Source organism: Lithobates pipiens, unplaced genomic scaffold, assembly GCF_037356315.1.
Source record: "Lithobates pipiens isolate NorthernLeopardFrog02 unplaced genomic scaffold, aLitPip1_a1.2 Scaffold_18, whole genome shotgun sequence".
In the NCBI taxonomy this organism is placed as follows: domain Eukaryota; kingdom Metazoa; phylum Chordata; class Amphibia; order Anura; family Ranidae; genus Lithobates; species Lithobates pipiens.
The window spans coordinates 193,415,693-193,436,828 of record NW_027507758.1 but is presented as its reverse complement, the minus strand read 5'-3'; the positions used below and the strand labels follow the sequence as shown (position 1 = coordinate 193,436,828).

At 45.1% G+C, this 21,136-nt stretch overlaps 1 protein-coding gene across 1 annotated transcript in view; it reads left to right on the top strand.

Moving 5' to 3' along the window:
* FEZ2 (fasciculation and elongation protein zeta 2) overlaps positions 1 to 21,136 on the top strand; it is a 298,213-nt gene that overhangs the window by 52,994 nt on the left and 224,083 nt on the right.

Here is a 21,136-nt window from a genome sequence, read left to right as displayed (position 1 = left end):
TTGATTACACACAGGTGGATTCTATTTATCACCATCAGTCATTTAGGACAACATTGGATCATTCAGAGATCCTCGCTGAACTTCTGGAGTGAGTTTGCTTGATAGACATACCCCAAGCGACTTGCAGCTGTAATAGCAGCAAAAGGTGGCTCTACAAAGTATTAACGCAAGGGGGCCGAATAATTTTGCATGGCCCACTTCATTTTTTTATTAGTTAAAAAAGTTTCAAAAATCCAATAGATTTCGTTCCACTTCACAATTGTGTCCCACTTGTTGGTGATTCTTTACAAAAAATTTAAATTTTATATCTTTATGTTTGAAGCCTGAAATGTGGCAAAAGGTTGAAAAGTTTAAGGGGGCTAAATACTTTTGCAAGGCACTGTATATCCAAAAAATATCAAGTGGGAAAAGTACCCTTTTGCCAGTTAAGAAAAAAGAGTAAACGTCCCTTATTTAAATGCGCTCTTTCTCCAGTGCCGGGCATCGGCCTCCAATGTCAGGTTCAAGAGGTAAACCTCAGGGTCAGCCCCAGGGACAAAGTCCTGGGGGGGGGGAAACCCGCAAGAGAACGCTAAAGCCTCCTTATGAAGCGGCACCCCCACTCGCTCGAGTGGGGGGGAAAGACTTCTGCAGTTCTCAAGTGTCTGGCAGGAAGAATTTTGGGACAGATGGGTGGTCTCCACAGTAGCTCTAGGGTACAAACTAGAGTTCCGAGAATTCTCGTTTCCTCAGATCAAATGTCCCCAAAGATCCAGAGAAAAAGGTCTCTCTTTCAAGCATTATACCGACCTTTAGTCACAAAAAGTCATAATTGTGGTTCCCGTGGAAGAACAGGGGTCAGGGTTTTATTCAAACCTTTTCACAGTACCAAAACCAAATGGGGATGTCCGACCCATTCCAGATCTCAAAGATCTAAACCGGTTCCTGAAGATTCTCTCTTTTCACATGGAATCAATCCAATCAGTAGTCTCCATCCTTCAAGGGGGAGAGCTTCTGGCATCAACTGACATCAAGGATGCATACCTGCATGTACCCATTTTCCCTGCTCACCAGAAGTATCTGTGTTTTTGAAGTAGGACTTAATTTTCATTTTGTAGCCTTGCCTTTCGTTCTAGCTACTGCACCTTGGGTGTTTACAAAACTTCTGGCCCTTCCCCTGGCCAGATTAAGGTATAAAAATAGCATACCTGGACGACCTTCTCTTAATAGTCAGCTTGTACCAAAGTGTGGTCACCACAGTACACTACCTGGAATACCTAGGTTGGGTAATCAACCTAGAGAAATCTTCTTTAAAGTCAGTAAGCAGATTAGAGTACTTGGGTCTGGTCGTAGATACAGCCCAGAAGAAGGTGTTTTTACCCAGGCAAAGATCAGCGCCATAAAAGAGCTGGTCCAAGGAGTACGGGCAAAGAATGGTCCTTCCGTTCGCCTTTTGTATGAGGTTGTTGGGGAAGATGGTGGCTTCATTCAAAGCAGTTCCCTATGCTCAGTTTCATTCGAGACTGCTGCAAAACAGTATCCTATTGGTGTGGAACAGAAGATTTAGGCACTAGATTTTCCAATGAGTTTGTCGCCAGAGCCTCAGTTGGTGGAGGATATCCGAGAATCTGCAGAAGGAGAAATCCTTCCTGGTTACCTGGAAGGTGGTAACCTATGCCAGCCTTTCAGGTTGGGGAGCAGTCCTGGAAGAAGCGTCTCTCCAATGGAAATGGTCCAGAACCGGAAGGACCTTGCCCATCAAGATTCTGGCAGCGCGTCTAGCCCTAAGGGCCTGGACATTCAGGTTGCAGAATATTTCCGTCAGGATTCAATCAGACAATGCCACAGCAGGGGCTTATATTGATTCACCAAGGGGGGTACCAGAAGTCGGGCAGCCCAGGGAGTGGTAAGCCATATCCTAACCTGAGCACAAAAACATGTGCTGTGATCTCAGGGTGAAGAGACCATTCTCCTGGGAACAACTGTTGGTGACTCAAGTAGTCTGCTTGCCAATTCTCTATTCCCGGAATGAAGACTGCCGATAGGCAAGGAATGTTTTCTTCTGCCCAGGATAGGATATTATTTACCTCTCTCTGAGCTGCACAACTTCTCTTGCCCCCTTGGTGACTGATATAGGCCACTGTTGTGGCATTGTCGGATTGGATCCTGACAGGACAATTCTGTAATCTGAGTGGCCAGGCGTGCTGCCCGAATGTCTAGAATATTGATGGACTAGGTCATTTCTGTTTTGGACCATTTTCCTTGGACAAGATGCTCCTTCCAGGACTGCTCCCCAGCCCAGAAGCTGGCATCTGTTGTCACTACCTTAAAGGTAACTGGTAGGAAGGACTTTCCTTTCTGAATATTCTTGGATATCAACCAACTGAGGCTCTGACGCACTTTGAGGGATAAATGCATTGTTCCAAGTTGACAGGATACTGTTTTGCAGCAGTCTCAAATGAAACTGAGCATAACACACGGCCTCAAATGAATCTACCATCTTTCCTAACAGTCTCATGCAAAGTCGAATGGAAGGATTCATCTTTGTTTTGACCACCTGAATCGGTTCCCTTTATGGAATTGTTTTTTGCCAGCGGCAAAAACGCCCTCTTCTGAGCTGTATCTGTGATCAGACCCGAGTACTGCTATCTCCTTGATGGTTTTAAGGAGGATTTCTGTAGGTTGAGAATCCAACCTAGGTATTCCAGGTAGCTGACTGGTGATCAAACTCTGGTTTAAGCGGGCTCATCTATCAATAGTAGATAATCTAAATTGGCTAGAATCGTTATACCCTGAGCCCTTAATTTACCTAAAGGGGGGCGCCAGAACCTTTTGTAAACACTTGAGGTGCAGTAGCTAGACCAAAAGGCAGAGCTGCAAACTGAAAATGAAGATTTTCTATCTCTAAGCATAGATATTTCTGGTGAGCAGGGAAAATGGGTACATGTAGATAAGCATCCTTGATGTCGATTGACGCTAGTAGTTGTCCACCTTGTAGAATGAAGACCAGTGGTCGGATTGACTCCATGCGAAAAGAGCGAATATTCAAAAACCGTTTTAGATCTTTGAGATCTAAAATGGGTCTGACATCCCTGTTTGGTTTTGGTACCATAAAACGGTTTTGAATAAAACCCTAACCCTCGCTCTTCCATGGGTACCACCGATATCACTTGTTGAGATGATCCAAAGGCAGAAAGAGACTTTTTTTTTTTTCTGGGAACGTTTGATCTGAGAAAACAATGACAGGAACTCTCAGAACTCTAGTCTGTACCCTAGAGATATTGAGGAAGCCACCCATTTGTCTCGACACTGTTCCTGCCAGACCCTTGAGAACTGCAGAAGTCTCTCTCTCCCCCCCCCCCCTCCTCGAGCGAGCCGGGACGCCCCTTCATAAGGGGATTTTAGTATTTTGTTTATTGGGTTTTCTCCCCCAGGGCCTCCTTTTTAACCCTGGGGTTTACCTCTTGAATTTGTGGAAGCCGTTGTGGCTGCCTGGATGCAGATGCCCCTAGCACTGGAGAAGTTTGTTTAAAAGAAAAATGCTTACAGTTCTTAACTGGTAAAAGGGAACTTTTTTCCATTAGAATTTTTTTGGATATATTTATTCAGATCGTCTCCAAACAACCATTTACCATGAAATAGAAAACTAGCCAAGAGCTTTTTGCATGGTGCTTCGGCTTGCAGAATAGAATCTTTCATATCGTCTACTGTAAAACATCACGCCTATGATATTTCGGCCAAATCTTGGGCCTGCTGATCAGGAATTATCTTGAGCACCTCTTTAAACTGGTCTTTTAAGGACTGACATACCCCGATCGCTGCCAGCGCAGGCTGAACCACTGAACCAGCCAGAGAAATATTGTTTTTAAAAAGAAATTCCACCTTCTTATCTGTTGGATCCTTCAGCATTTGAGCATTGTCTACAGGATAAGTCAAGTTTTTGTTCAGAGGATATAGCAGCGTCAATTGCTGGAATCCCCCATTTCTTATAGAATTCTTCCTCCATAGGATAAAGTGTTGAAAACTTTTTTGGAGGAAAAAACTGTTTATCTGGGTACTCCCACTCAGAATACATAAGCTTTTTCAGTAATGAATGGATAGAAAAAGCATTAATAGGCTGGGGAGGCTTTAGTGTATCCAAACAAGACGTGGGCTCATCGAATGAGTCCGCTATGGCAGCAAAAAAAACAATTCAGTGAGAGATTATACCAACAACCTTTTTTGTGAATCCGATCCTTCCCTATTAGACTCTTCAGAAAAGAAGTCGTCAGCATCTTCCTGGTCCGCTGAGAGAAAAGCATGTTTCGCCCCCTGTTCCTCAGTTTGAGGGTCCTGGGTAATGGACAGGGAGCCATTACGCTTAGTCCCACTCTGGGATGTGATTAAGGCATCAATTTTTTGTTCCAAGCCTAAAATGGTTGAAGAAAAAACCTCTTCAGTAATATATACAGGAGCTGCAGTGCTAAAAGCAGCTGCAACACCCGATGTCCCTGATGGCTCACTCTAACCAGCCATATCACTCTCGGGGGAGGATGCCATGTTTTTTTTTAGATGGCTTTAGGCTTTCTAGGGGCTGTAGAAGTCTTTCTAGAGCCCTTTGATTTGTTTCTACCCCCCCCTTCCGCCCATAGCCCAGTGCACAAAGCAGAGGTACTTCCAGAAGGAACGAATCCGCTGCTTAAGCAATAGTCCAGGCCTGCTGCTGCTATTAATCCTCAGCCTGATGCAATAGGAAATGTGTCAAAAGGAATGCCTGTGTCAAACTTTTTCATGCCCCTCTTTGCTCTTGTGTCCCTCCGTCTGTTTTCAGCAGTAAAAATGGTGCTTTAAAACACACATTCCAGCACTGGATGTTAGCGGATGCAGTGCTAAGCCCCACCCCCGTCGCCTCCCCCCCCTTTTTTTCAAAAAAATGGCTTTCCTATGGGATCACTCTGGGAGGGGGGAAAAATGGCAAGGAGAGAGCCTGGAAGTCGCCGAGTAGGACAGTGTGCCAATCGTTTTTTTTTTTTTTTTTTTTTTTTTTCTCCCAACGCTCTTCCTCGAGAAGAGGGGGAGAATACTGCACAGGTGGGGGGTGTCTGGTGAGGAGGAAAAACTCCCCAGACTTATCCTAGGTATGTGAGGCATTCAGTTTGTCTAAGGGTACAATGGCCACCTGACATAAAGAAGTGGGAAATATCTGCAGCACCTACATCAGTTGTCAACAACTCCTAGATTTTTGGAACTAAAATGCTGTTTACCTTACAGTGGCCACTGCACCCAGTGTGTGAACACTTTGAGGAATTGCAAGATCACCTTTGAAATCACTTCCCTGTTCATTTAGTTTTATGGCACTGTATGGGCTCACAGATTGCATGATCTAATATATATAGTTTGGTGCTGTGGATCTAGATACATCGAATCTCTACTGGACATTTTAGCTGTCACTGATGCACTTTATGTTATATATGCTTGAATAATGTGTTGTATCAATTCATTTTTTTGCACCTTAATTTGCACTACTGAATATTTTAAAGCTTTAGGCACGGATGCACTTTAGAAGCTGTATATTATGTAGTAGCCATTATTATCCTTATAGCACAAATTTACACTTATATGATTTTAAACCTGTTTATAGGCACGATATTGCGATTTGTTTTGCTATCTAGTAGCAATATTTATTTATTTGGAGCGCAACACCATTTGATGTCAACGTGACATTCCCAAGAAAACAGTGACCTTGCAGGGCCCAATACATCTATTCTGACTAACATAGTCACTGACTCACTATTAAACTCCTTCCTTTCTTTAACACCCCCTCCCTTGTCACAGCTCATAGTGCATAGTGAGTTATTAAGCTTATTCACAATTCAGTTTTTTCTCAGATTTTCCATTCTATAGTGTCATCAATGTATAGTGTATTAGGTGCCAACCAATGTGTCACTAGTTATTTTTATAACACAGTATTGTTTTGTTATAATATATGCTCAGGTCTCACTTCCTGGTACCTTATCTGGATGGAGGAACCCCTAGGAGATCTTCATTTAACCCACTGTAGTATCAGACTCCTACCAAACTTTCCACACTTTGTACATTTTTTATTCATACATCCCCTTGCCCTATACATGGTTTTATAGTAAGGCAGCATGGAGTTTACCAACTGCTTCCAAAAATTTATATCATGGGCATTTTTCCATTTAAGCAGTATGGCTTTTTTTCCCGTAAAACAATAAAATAGTAAGTAGTGTTCTTCGTGCCCTCGTTGGGACCACCTCCTCTACCAGTCCCAATAAGCACAGCCTCACAGTTGCTGGTATGGGTACTGTCAGGAGGTCCGATATACATGTAATCTCCTTCCAAAAATCTTGAATGTGTTGATATTGCCAGAAAATGTGTTCAGCGTCTGCTGGAGAGGCCGAGCATCTCCAGCATTCTGTCGAGTCATTGCTATATGTTTTCGCTAGCCTGGCTGGCGTGTAATAGCCCCTGTGAAGAAATTTTAAATTGTATCAGTCTGTCCCTGGCTGACATCAGGTGTTTAAAGGGCTGAGTCCATAAGTCCTCCCAGTCTTCACCCTGGATGTCTGGAACTTCTAATTCCCATTTGGCCCTGCAGTTTGTGATTGCTTTCGGTGTTTTCCAATCTTGACCCTTCACGGTGGGTTCCGTTAATAAACCTTCAGGAGCTGGGGACCCTCTTGGAACCCACAATCCTGGGCCTGTAATGGCACCTCCACCAGTAAAACTTTATGGCCTTAATGCCAAAAGTACTGGATCCCGGGGTCCAGCTCTCTAAAAAGAGAAGCGTTTACAGGCAAAAAAAAAATACAAATTACTCAAGCACTGATGTGGAAAAAATCCCCCAGAATTAAAAAAAAATTAATAGAGATTACTTGCTGATGAAAGCTGCACCAAAAAAACAGTGATCCCTCACTTGTGCAATAAATAATTGGAATATAAAATATATTAGTGCACTAAAATCAATCCTAAATGCTCATGATGTATAAACGCCAAAAACATATATGAATATTAACAATTAATAATTTCCTGTGCGTATAAAAAAAAAAAAAAAAAAAGTATATATGAACAAAGCGAATCCGTGAAAATACCTTGGTGCGATAAATACAGATTGGGATTCAGATCCCTGAATGGATGCCTTCTAAATTAGTAAATATTTAACCACTTGCTTACTGGGCACTTAAACCCCCCTCCTGCCCAGACCAATTTTCAGCTTTCAGCACTGATGCACTTTGAATGACAATTGCGCGGCCATACAACACTGTACCCAAATGACATTTTTATCATTTTTTCCCCCACAAATGGAACTTTATTTTGGTGGTATTTAATTACAGCTGGGAGTCTTATTTTTTGCTAAACAAACAAAAAAAGATGCAAAATAAAAATAAATAAAAAAATCATGTTTAATAGTTTGTTATAAAATTTTGCAAACAGGTAATTTTTCTCCTTCATTGAAATGCGCTGATGAGGCGGCACTGGTGGGCACTGATAGGCTGCACTGGTGGGCACTGATAGGCACAGTTAAGGCGACACAAATAGGCACAGATAAGGTGGTACTGATGGGCACAGATAAGGCGGTACTGATGGGTGGCACTGATGGGCACTGATAAGTGGCACTGATGTATGGCACTGATGTATGGCACTAATGGGTGGCACTTTTATTAATATCTGGCTGGTACTGGCAGGGGACAGGTGGGCACTGATAAGTTTGCCGTGATCGGGACTTATGTCCTGATCATGGCCGCCAGTGATCGGCTTTTTTTTTTTTCCTCTCCTCGCGCTGTCAGTGTGAGGAGGAAAAATAGCCGATTACCGGCTCTGTTTAGTCACATGATCAGCTGTCATTGGCTGACAGCTGATCACGTGGTAAGGGGTCGGGATCAACTCCTTGCTCAGATTCGTGATCAGGCGAGTCTCATAGACTCGCCGACCACAGCGGCGCGCGCCCCTCGGGAGGCGCAGGCTGCTCGTGCACGGGACGACGTCAATAGACGTAGTCCCGGCAAAGCAGGTCCGCGCTGTAGCCGTCATTCGGCTATAGCACGGATCTCTAGTGGTTAAAGTGCCTTACGTGCATAAGCTGCTATTGCCCAATAGCTAATTACATCCGATGTGTAAACACAGACAAATGAATCAAACAAATCAATCATCAGCTAATCACAAGCATCTGCTGCATCTGCATTCAAGTTCAGTTTGTTTCTGTGCGCTAATCTCTTTAAAGCTTCATATGATAATGCGCTGATCTCTTTGAAACTTCAGATATAGTCTGTAAAGTGTCTTATCACCCTCAGTGCTTTCAATTATGTCTGCACACTCCTAACCTCCTGCAGCTTGTATAGCGTTAATCCTTCCTCCTTACTTTAGTGTTCGCTCCACCATGAGCGTACATGAACCAAAAAAGAGAGAACCAGGGATAGTGTGTTACTGTAACACAGGGTGATACTACACTGTATGTGCCAATCCTACTCACGAAACCAGTTGGAACATAAGCCTCAGAGCGTCAGATTGTACTCCTCACAGCCTCTCCATACACCGAGGGTTTGGCATCACTTGGCTCCTCCTCCCGACGTGTTGCGTCACAGGTCACGTGACCTTATCAGGGGAAACGAGCCCAGTGACGCTCGTGGGGAATTTTTAAAGCTGCTCTTTGTTTGCGGTTGCCATAGTGACTGGACGGAATCAAAGTGTTGTCATTCTACCATCCTGATAGCTTAAGCCATTATATGGGACCGAGAAAAAAGAAAAGAGGAATACAATCTATGCACATAGATGCAAGTGAGGATACAAGGATACAATCGTTAGAAATCCCCCCCCCCCCCCCCCCCATTTCAATTTTATCTTTAGAAGAATAGATCAAGTAATGATTCCCGCAGGAATGACTGTTCATCTCCAGACTCTTAATATTGCAATAAACAAGCCATTCAAGGACTATTTGTGCATGGAAACCAATGAATACATTGAAAATAGATTGGAGAGAAATTGGCATGGGAACTTTGAAGCCTAGCCTGCAAGAGGTTGTGACATGGGTGAAGAATTAATGGGATAAAATCACTGACGGCTGTGTTGCCAAAGCACTACGAGCAGGCTCCATGAACAAGTACTCATCTAAGGAGAGCTATAATTGCTGAGATTAGGCCCGGTGGTTCAAAAGGCAATGTTTCAAAAGGTGATGACATGACTGTATTTGAATAAATGTAGATTATTTTACATACAGGCTCGTACAGCACCACAGACTTGCGGTGAATGGCTGGCTACCTTTTTAGAGATCAACACTACCATATGTGTTAGCAGAGGCGTAACTAGAACCTTCAAGTGCAAGAAACCATGATTAGCCCTAGGCTTGGGTGTCCCAAAATTGGACATCCAACCAGAACTCTGCCTCCTGCATGTCCCCTGGGACGTGCATCCAGTGCAACCACTGTGGTCCTTTACCATGTGACCAGCTGATCACATGTATACAGACTTGCCGGTTATCCACTGCCCTTTCCTGTCTGTGTGAGGAATGGACTGCTGTTAACCATCAAGAATGTCTGTCAGTAAATTGTTTACACTGATGATTAGTGCCATCTATTAGTGCTCATCAATTCCACCTACAAGTGTTACCTATCGGTGCTCATCAATGCCACCTATCTGTGTCTTTCTGCCTATCAATGCTGCCTAGCAGCATCCATCAGTGCCACCTATCGGGGCTCTTTAATGCTGCCCATCAGTGCCATCTCTGTGCTCATCGATGCCCAGTCTATCAGCGCTCATCAATGCCACCTATCAGTATCCATCAGTGCTGCCTAAGCGTTCTGCCTATCGGTGCTCATCAATGCCCCACAGTGCCACCTATCAGTGCGGTCTGCTTTCTCAGCACCGCTCTGAGCTGACAGCGTCTATCTCATGGAACAGCATGGAGCTGGCATTGACAGTTCTAACTCTCCCTCCTCTCCGTCCTCTCTCGCACGAGATGAGACAGGATACAGCTGATCAGCTCCCCCTTCTCTCCCTATCCTATTCTTTGTGTGCTCCACAGGCTGTCAAGTGCGAAGCTAACGTTTCCCGTGGAGAGCGCACACACAGCAGAAGGAGAGCAGATTGGCTGTGTCCTGTTTCATCCCATGCGAGAGAGGATGGAGGGGAAGATGCAAGTGCGACTGTTATGACCATGGTAATTCTGCCACTGTGTGTTCGTTTCTGAACAGACATTAGGCAGTGATTCATTTTCATCAAAGCATTCCATGGTATGGCCAGCAGAATATGCACATCTTTTATGGGGAATTTTTGTCTGGCTCCACCCACACAGTTGCTTTATTCCCTCACAGATTTCTGTGAATAAGCTAAAAATAAACAAGTACTGTCTGCCACCATGGCAGACAGACTTGCAGTTTCAATGGGCTTCAGGGGCACTAATGAGCGCTCTTGTAGTCAGCTGGCATGTCCTCCCGGCTCGTATAGAGGTACGAGCTGAACACATTGCACCCCTGATCTGTTGATCAGGGGTGCAATGCTTTTCGTGCTCCTGCAGGCGAAAAATAATAAGTGTGCATTTATTTTCTGTAAAGGTTCTGTAAAGGCCTTTAAACAAACTGCTTGGCAGACAGAGTAAAGCAATAGGGTTATTTTATTAGAAGCCCCACAAGCTACATGCTTTCTTTACTGCTCTCATGATCACATGTATCCTCCCAAAAAATGTGGAGAAATGTGAAGAGTGCCTCCTAGGGCTCTGTTCTATCAGCAGATAGATTAAGGACAGTAAAAGAAGGGAGGATCAGATAAGGCAGGATAAAAACACGTTTTTTTTGTTGTCGTTTTCACCCAGTCACCTTCCCAGGATGGCACACAAGTAAGTGGCAGCAAACAAGAATTCTTAGAAGCAAAACTATACTTTTAGATGTAGGAAAGGAGATTAAACATATTCCTTCTCATAGTACTCATTTTAAGGCTTATTGTAAATATAAAATTGTATTTCCTGGTTATACAGAATCGCCAAGGAACTGACAAAGTGGTTATATGGGGTTTCTTTGGGACAGCCATGCAGTGGGTGAACTTATTGCAATCGGTAAGAAGCTTTTAAAATGTATTAGGTATGTTTTGGGTGAATGGGAACACATAGATACATAATGTTCTGCCCTGTTTTATCGTTGATGGCGTGGCTTTTGTAAGCCAGGATGGACAGGGAGTTGTCTGCTTCAGTCATCTCGACTCTGTTAAAGGCTCAAGAAAGGAGCACCCTTACCTTGCCAATGTCCAACTATTGGAGAAGAAAGTATTGAGAGATTGGCATATATGATCTAAAAAAAAAAAAAGAATGGACTTCATGGGCACAACATGAGGCAGTACGTTTAAAAACAAATTAAACCTTATTAAAATTGGTGTTGGTAAGACACATGAAGGTCCATCAATTTGGAAAACAATATAAGTAGATCTCAAGTCAAGAAAGACAGTTAAAGGCTTGTTTTTTAAAAGACAAAGGCTTGTTATGCCTTGTACACACGATCAAACAATCCGGTGGAAAAGTTCGGCGGACTCCGCCGGACAATCCCGTCGTGTGTGTGGGCTCCGGTGGACTTTTTTTTTTACCCAAAAGTCCGGCGGACTAAGAGTATTTTTGCACTCCAATCTGTCCGCACTTTTGAAATGAACAGACTTTTGCCGTCCGGAGAAAAGTCTGCTTATTTTGAGCGCGTCTCCAGATAGCCGGGGCCAGTGGGCAAGTGAAGGAGGCGTTGCTGGCCCCGTCACCTGGTATGGACTTAAAGGGGAACCCCTATGCCAAAAAATCAGCGTGGGGGTCCCCCCGGTCCATATCAGACCCTTATCCGAGCACGCTACCCGGCCGGCCAGAAAAGGCGGTGGGGAAGAGCGAGCGCCCCCCCCCTCCTGAGCCGTACCAGGCCACGTGCCCTCAACATGGGGGTTGCCTTGGGGAAGGGGGGGTGCGCGGGCCCCCCCCACCCCAAAGCACCTTGTCCCCATGTCTTCCTGACAACCCTGGCCATTTGTTGTCGGGGGTCTGCGGGCAGGGGGCTTATCGGAATCCGAAAGCCCCCTTTAATAAGGGGGGCCCACGGATCCCGGCCCCCACCCTATGTGAATGAGTATGGAGTACAATGTACCCCTACCCATTCACCTGTGAAATAAAGTAATAAAAAAAAACACAACACACAAGGGTTAAAATAGTTTATTGCACAGCTCCCGGGGGTCTTCTTCCATCTTCGGGGGTCTTCTCGCCGGACTCCACCGCTATCTTCTTCTCTTTTGCTAGCTCTTTCACTAGCGGAGGAGCCCGGCTTTATTCTTCGCTGCCCTCTTCCGACTTCGGGGGGCTTGTCCCTCTCTTCGGTTTTTCTTGCCGGGCCAGGTGACGGGACCAGTGACTCCTCCTTCGCTGGCCCCGGCTACCTGGAGACGTGCTTAAAATGAGCAGACTTTCCTCCGCGTGTGTGGGCGAGTCCGTTCATTTCAAAAGTCCGGCGGACTTAGTACGCCGTATTAGTCCGCTGAAAAAGTGCAGTGTGTGGGCAGGTAGCTCATTCTAAAAGTCCGCCAGACTAAGTCCGCTGGATAGTCTGCTACGTGTGTACGCATTAGTCTACCTTTCGAAAGTTTTCCCCTTGCAACTAGATGGCCTATGTTTCGTAAAAAGCCCTGGGTTTTCATCTTCCCCCTTTTCTTGGTGGCTCAGGTGTTGGCCTTCTTGCAACGTGGTGTGGATCAGAAGCTTGCTTTGAATATAATCAAGGCCCAAGTCTCTGCTCTAGCTACTTTTTAAAAAAACGTCTCCCCCTGCCCAGTGCGTTCCCCATTTCCGCGTGGACCTTGAGTTTGGTGTTTGTTCTTCTGAAGCCTCCCTTTAAGAGCATCCGGGTTATTCCCTTGCTTATGCTCTTGCCGTATGTTGCCTTCATAGTCGCTATCTCAGCGCTGCGAGTGTCTGTGTTGGCGACCTTGTCCTGTATTGTACTGTATACCTCCTTATCTGGTTTTGCACAGTGACAAGGCGGGGTTTCAACCCGCACTTTCTTTTTTTTCCAAAGATGGTGTTGGGTTTTAAATTGAATGAGGGCATTATACTTTTCTTCTCTGTGTCCTTGGCCATCGCACCGATGAAGGTGTCCTTGCACTCCTTGAACTTGGGTTGCCTGATTTATACGTTCTTTTCTGTGTCGGCTGCTTTTCAGAGGTTTGATTTTCTTTTTGTGCTTATGGACGGTCCGAATAAAGTCATAACTGTCTCTTCTGCCCTTGTTTATTGTTGCAATTTGCAGACGATTGTGAAGGCATATGCCTTTTAAGAGGCAGCAATATCCCTTCCCTGTTGCAGCATAATTCACCAGAGTGGTTTGCGCCTCATGTGCGTTCCAACCTCAGGTGGCTGTTCGCAAACAGTGGCCTGGTTGTCTGTGCACGTTTAGTAAATTCTATAAATTTGATGTGTTGGCATCCTCAGATGCTAGTTTTTGGCCTCAGTTTTGCAGGTGGCTGTTTTAGGACTCTCAGACACCCCTTGGAGTTGGCTGGTTGCCCTGGGTTATTTCTCCATTGGTTGGTTTGCCCACCCCTCACTGTGGCACTGCTTGAGGACATCCCTGTTTAGTAATGGATAAAGAAGCAGCTGGGTCTGTCAATGAAAGTAAGAGAAAACAGGATTTTTTTTGTTACTGTAAAATCCCTTTCTCTAAGTTTAATTGAAGGATGCAGCACCCTCCCCTCTATGGAAATTCTCCTTTGACACTGTGTGACTAACTGGAAGCCTATAGCAAAGAGGGAGTTTTATGCCCAGAGAGGACTGACCATAGGAGGTCCTGATTTATTTCTATTTTTTTTCCTGCCTAGTGTCCTAGTGGGGCTATAAAACTCTGTTTAGTAATGGATAAAGCAGCTGTGTCCCTCAATGAACTCCGGGAAAGGGATTTTACAGTGAGTAACAAAAAATCCTGTTATTCAGGGTTGTAGTCTATTCTGGGTGACGGTGCCTCCAGCTCCCCTTATCGTACTATGACTCAAATTCGGAGTATGCATTGTCACCTAGTTTTTTTGTATTTAGTTCTCGGGTATACAAATGTTTTTTATTAATTTTTTCTGAAAATACAGGTTTCATAGACATTTTGTGCAAGACTTTTTTCTTTGATTCCTTTTTTTTTTTTTTTCTCTCCTAGCATCTTTCAAAAAAGCACTGCTGAGACCTAGGCTCCTCCCTCCATTTGGAAGCCTCATCTCCACCAATTTCAAATAGCAGCTTTCCTGCTGGTACCGGAGTTCTGGCGTTTCCTCCAACGGGGATACACTGCTAGCAGAACCTGGGCTGTAATGGCCAGTGAGGCTTGGCAACATAATTGCTAATGGGAGGCAGAGGTCTTTATTTGTTCAGCATTATCTTTTAAGCACTGCCTATGCCACGTGGGCTTGAGAGGCTAGGTTACCTGCTGTGGTATGCTTGTCTGCCCCAGCCTCGCCCCTAATGGGAGGGAGAGGCTTCTGGGCTCCCGTTCACTTTCATGCCCAGAGGGGTCAGTCAGGAGGAAACAGCTGCTCTTTTTCCACCCCCCCCCATATGTTTTCTATTTGTGACTAGCAGTGGAGCTCTGCTTGATGGTGGGTGATGTGATTTCCAGGGGGAATAACTTCCTCTTGGGTGTGCGCCTTTTGGTTCTGGTCGCAAGCACGGTAAAGAGGCCAGAACAGAAGTTGGTGGGGCACAGTGAATTGTCACAGGGGCTGACAGGGCTCCCCAGTGGCGGACCATCATCTCTTGCACTGTGGTGTGGGTAGCTGGGGGATGAGCAGTCCCAGGTGGCTTCCAACATTTGTTTCCTTCTAGGCTAAAGAGAAAACCAGACCTACTTCTCACGGGATGAAGAGGAAATGACCCCCATGCATTTAGACTCAGTCTTGGACTGAAGTGTTTTGTAAATCCTGCATGGAGGGGCTAGTCGGGGAGCAGTGAGTCTTTCAATGTAACGACTTGGTGACTTATGTTAGGGAGCAATCCGCTACTTTACAGTCATTTAAATCCCTAATAGCTAACTTCCCTCTGTTGCACCCCCAGGCTAATTCCTCAGCAGGGCTGCTGCCAGTTACCCTCCCCCCCCCCCCCCCAACCCCCAGTCTGTTGGTGCGAGGACTACAGTGAGAACAATCGAGAAGGAGGATGATAGTATAGCCACTGGCTCTCAGGCAGAATTTGAAGTTGAGGGGGTTGATGATGTTTCTATGGGGGACCTCAAAGGTATACATTCTCTGGATGAGGTGGAAGACTTGCTAGGGGAGATTTATTCCACCTTGGACATTCAGGAGGTTAAAAAATAATCTCATTGCATGACCAGATGTATCTGTGTTTGGGGGAACAGAAATGGAAAAGGTATTTTCTGTACAAAATCTTTTGGTGGAGTCCGTTTAACAAAGAAAAGACCCTGAGGGGGTTTCCATTTGACAAGGATTTTGCATTGGTTTGGATCAAGCGTTCCAACATGGATGTGGCTTTTTTTGCAGAAAGACCAATTTTGGCTTTCAAGGACATAGGAATGTTGATGTATCCCATGGATAAGAGAATGGACTAAAAAAAAAACATGGAACGCTGGCAAATATTATGCCGACTAAGGCTTATGGCTATATTGGTTGTCGCCTGCAACATGGCGTATTGGCTCACAGCTTCAAGCACACATGGGCCGATACTCCTAGGGGAAGAAATATTGGCCTCTTTATCCACGCTGTTGCAGGGGATGGGTTATATTGCAGCTGCCTCCACAGAGTCAATGAGAATGTCTGCTAAGTCTCCATCATTGGCTAATTAGGTGTGTAGGGCTTTGTGGCTGAAAACCTTGCAGGGAGACTCGGCCTTGAAGGTCAAACTTTGTGGTATCCCATTTACAAAGGACCTACTCTTTGGCCCGGGGTTGAGGTGTTTACACATTATTAGATTTTCTGCAGATTTTTGTATTCAGATTTACCAAAACCATATAATATGAGGTCAAACCTTAAGCGTTTCAGTTTGTATGCAGTCAGGCAGGCCCTTGTACTACATGGTTTTGTCTAAAGACACAAATCTGCAGGAAATTTAATAGTGTGTATGGGGCCTTAGGAAAGGGAAAGAGAAAGTTTCGGTCTCGAAGGAGATTTTAGTCCAACTGAAACAAAGCTGAAAAATCAAGGGCACAGAAGGGAAAAGGGGAGGGGGGAGCGATTTTATTATCTCCCCCCACCCCCATCATCCGACCAGGCCCAGAAGTCCCAATGATGGTCATCCCGCGATGGGAGGAAGTTTGGGCGGTCACCTCTGATTCATTTTAGGAATTGTGAAGAGGGGTTATCGGGGAACCCCCCCCCGCTGCAGAAGTTGCTGGTCACAGATTTGCTGAAATGTGCAGAGAAAGCTTCAGCCTTAATCTCATCACTGCAGGAGTTAGAGGATCACAAGGTGGTAGTCAAAGTTCCCCCTACGGAGGTGGACATGGCATTTTTTCACATGTTCAAAAATCATCAGGGAAGTTTAGGCTGATACTGAATCTGAAACCTGAGTCCCTTACTTAAAAAAGCTGCCGGATGGATTTGATTTATTTAATTTTTTTTCAGCGATCTCTCCTTCCCCCAGGCTATTCTAAATAGATGTGATTCATCTTCAGTTTCGAGCACTGGCCTTTGGCTTCTCCTCGTCGCCCAGAGTGCTTTTACCAAGGTGGTGGCGAAAGCCTTGGCATTTCTACACCCCAGGGGCATTTCATTGGTGGCATATCTGGATGACCTGTTTGCGGTTGCAGAGGATCAACTTTTACAAGATCTGAGGAAGGAGCAGAAATATTTGGAGGGCCTGGGAGTTGCTCCTGAATATGGAGAAATTGAATCTGGTCAAGGCAGAAGGAGTTATATTTGGGTATGAGCTGGACTCGACAGACCAGAAAGTCTATCTTACACATTGAAAGATCGAAAGGCTAGTCAGGGCAGTCAGTTTGTTACTAGGAATCAGTTGGTTTCTTTAAGCTATGTTGGTCTTAGACCTGTTATGTATTCTGGCGGTGCAGTGGGCGGGGTTGCATTTGTGGCCCCTGGAACTGTTCATCCTGGACGTTTGGGATAAGTTGCGTTTTGGTCATTGGACTCTGATTTGAGTTTGACTGGTAAAAAAAGACACTCTGGTGGTGGAAGAAAACTGATACAAGCACCATGGAGTGCAGAGCCCATTTTGGAGTCGACAATAGTTCAGGGCACTTGGCAGGCAGAGGAAGCAAGGACATCCTTGGCTTGCAGCTGAGAACAATACTGCTAGCTCAAAGCCTTGCAGAGGTAGCTCCAAGAACAACACATGCAAATTTAGACCATGGTGGCCTATGTCAACAGGCAGGGGAAACCCGGAGCAGCACTCTGGCTGCTGTCATTGGAGCTCCTCAAATGGGCCAAGAACAATGTAGCATCAGTCTCAGTGGTTCATTTGAAGGGGAACTCGAACCAGGTGGCAGATTTTCTCAGCAGAAGACTTCTGAGGGAGTCTAATTGGAGTCTCAATCAGGAAGTTTACAAGGTCATCACACAAGGATGGGGTTCCCTTTACATAGACCTGTTTGCGTCAGGAGAAAATGGATAAATGATAGGTGGGACAGAGCATTTAGAGGTAGACGCACTAGTCAAGCCTTGCCAGTTTCCTCTTGCGCACCCTCTGGCATTATTGCTGGTGGTCCTGAGGACGTTTTAGAACAAGAGCATCCCCTTGGTTCTCATTTATCCGCTGTGGCCCAGGAGACCTTGGTTCTCTTTCTCCTCCAATCTGACGATGGAACCTCCTTGTATGTTGCCATCCCGGGATCTGCTTTTTCATTGTCCCTGAAGTCCGCTTTTGGCACTTTGTGTTTTCCTGGAAAAACCTTTGACCAGTGATCTGGCAGTGATGAGATTCTTTAACCTCCCTGGCGTTATGATTAGTTCTGGTTTTAGGTGCTGAAAGAGGTACAATTATTTTTGCATGGAAATTTGGCATTTTATATTGTAGTCCTGTATATCTTAGGAATAACTCTCTTAAATCTGTTCAAACCAGAGTCTAGCAGACATCCCGGGTATGATCAAGTTTATAATATTGAATAATTTTTATTATTTATTATAATGTAATCAAATCCAAAAACCCTGAAATTTGCTCATTTGCAGAATTGTCGCTGTGATTAGATTTAGTGTTTGACGAATTTCCCCACAAACAAATCGCTATCACTCAATTCTGCAAGTGATTATAATTTATTATCGCTGTTTTCTAGTTGGTCTGAAATCACTTTTGACATAAAGGAACACTTTTTGGTTGCTATGGGCAATCTCCAAATTCCAGGCAGAAAAAACTGTATTTATTATATAAAAGTGCATGCAGGGCACTGGACAGACCACTAGGGACAAAGGGGGTGTGTAAATTTTTTTTTTCTTTTTATACAGTACTGTAATCTGTAAGATTACAGTACTGTGTGTGTTTTGTGTATTAACTTTTTTTAATTTGGCGCCGATCTCCGCTCCTGTGCGCCATAACGTCGCAGGGAACGGAGCTTGGCGGAATTGGGGCACTGTGTGAATCGAGCGGAGGACAGCACGATCACATAGTGCGGAGGACATCGCTGGATCCAGGGGACAAGGTAAGTAACTTCTCCCTGTATCCAGCGATGCGATCCAGACTCCTAACCCGGGCCAGACTCGGGATCACTGCCAGGGAGGTTAAGGAGCTTTCCAGACAGAGACCAGTGGGAAGATGCCCTCCTTCTAAGTGGGATCTCTTGTTGGTTTACAAGCACTGACTGGGAGACCCCTTTACAGTCTTTTTCTTTAAGACTTTTAAAACTGTTTTGTTAGTAGCTGTGATGACTGCTAAGAGGGTTAGCGAACTGGGGGCGTTGTGAGCAAGACCTCCTTTTCTACAGATTGTTCTTGATCCAACGATGTTTGAAACAGATCCAGCTTTTTTTTTTTTTTCTAAGGTGGCTTGTAGCTGCCATCTGGGTCAAGATATTACTTTACCTTCTTTTGAATTATTGTGTCCAGAAGAGGTAATTTTACATGTTGGATGTTAGGAGGGGTGTGCTTCAGCATTTGGTTAGGACTAAGGACCATAGGAAGTCTCATACCTTTTTATTTTTTTTATTTTTTATTTCAGGGGCCAAGAAATGTTGTAGGGCCTCTAGGTGGTATTTTGCAAGGTGGCTAAAATTGGTAATCAGGCAGGCTTGACTTATCTGGTTTCAGGACAGGAATTTATAAAGGGCATTGTGGCCAATTCCACAAGGGCTATGGCAGCAACTGTAGTGGTGCTTCTCAGGGGTAAATTTGCAGAGCTACAACATGGTATGGCTTCACTACATTCCTGAAACACTACTACTTTGGACACAAGGTTCCACAGGCAGTGGTCCTGCCCTAAAGGGTAAGTGCTTGCTTATCCTCTCGGGAGTGCTGTCCTGAAAGACTCTAGAGGGAAAGAAAACAAAGTTACACTTACCGGTAACATCTTTTCCAGGAGTCTTTCAGGACACCACAATTTTCTCACCCATTTGTTTGTCTTTTATCAGTTGTTTGTGGTGTACTGTTCCTTTTGAGTCTTCCCAGCTGTCCGGAGGCCATTTACATTAACTGAGGTACTGGCAGGGAGGTGGCGTTTCCTAATGAAGGGACTTTCATCATGGGTCTTTCATCCGTGCTGCCCTGAAAGACTCCTGGGGAAAAGGAGTTGCTGGTAAGTGTTATAGTGTTACTGCAGCATTTCATATTCCTGCTATGTGCCTGCTGTACCATGTACTTGTATGAAAAAGTACCCGGTTCTGTTTGTAATCCCTGGTGTTCCTGGCAGTCCCTCTACTTTCCTATTAAAAACTGACCACACTAAGCAAAATGGCATACTGTGGTCAGTTCTCTAGCTGTGATGGGAATTCGGCCTGTTCTCCAATGGTTAGACTTGCCCTGACAGACCCCCTCTGCATTGTCTCTCTCTGGGAAGGTGAGTGTACTGTTCCTTCTCCTCCCTCAGCTCTTATGCATCTGAGAACAGAAGGCATGTGATCACTTATAAAAAAAAAAAGTATATTTATCATTTTTATATATATATATATATATAATCTGTACACAAATGTTTTTCCTTTTAAAGCGGGAGTCCGCCGGGACTCCGCGTTTTTTTTTTTTAAAGCCAGCAGCTACAAATACTGCAGCTGCTGACTTTTAAAATAGTGACACTTACCTGTCCAGCGCGCCCGCGATGTCGGCACCCGAAGCCGATCTCTAGATCGTCTCTCGGGTGCTGCCGCCACCATCTTGGGTATGTGAATCAGGAAATGGAGCCTTTCGGCTTCATTTCCCGGTTCCCTACTGCGCATGCGCGAGTTGCGCTGCGAAATAAGGACGGTCCCCGCTGCCTCTGGGATCTGTGTGTTTCCCAGCAGGCAGCAGGGCACTTGCGGAAAGGGGCGTAATCTACGCCCCTTTCCGCAGAGGGCTATCCCGGAAGTGGGTGCAGATACCTGTACTGTACAGGTATCTGCACCCCCTCCCCCCTGAAAGGTGCCAATTGTGGCGCCGGAGGGGGGGAGGGTTCCGATGAGCGGAAGGTCCACTTTAGGGTGGACCTCCGCTTTCAACTGAATGGGTTGTTTTACAAGGTGATTGTTTAGGATCGTGTTTCTAAATTATTTTTTTTGAGCACCTGCTATTTTTTTTGCCTTCACTGATGAAAATAGTTTCTAGAATGCTGGTAGTGCTTTTATGTTCATACGCTTTGTAAAGGTTTCTTTTGTTTTTTGTGGGTACTCGGCTTCCGGGGGTTATACCAGGATGATGCCCGCACCTGCATTGGCTTTCCAGCGATAACAACTGATGCGGCTAAAAGCCGCTCGGCTGTTATGCCGGAGGAGCAGGAGGGGATTACCCCCCTCCCCCCTCCTGCCACTCTTACCGGGGCTCCTGTTCAATCGGGAGCACCGATGCACGATGCGCCACTTCTGGCAGCTAGGGAGGGACTGGAATGAAGCCATAAGCGGCTTCATTCCAGTCTCCTAATTGTAAACACGAAAGTGACGTCATGACGTCACTTCCCGTTTACTCGGCTGCCAATGGCGCCAGATTTAAAAATATATACAGTATTCAGAATCGCCGAAAACGACAATCTGAATACTTTCAAGTGTAAAGGAGGGATCAGGGGTCTTTTAGAGCCCCTGTCACCACCTATTAC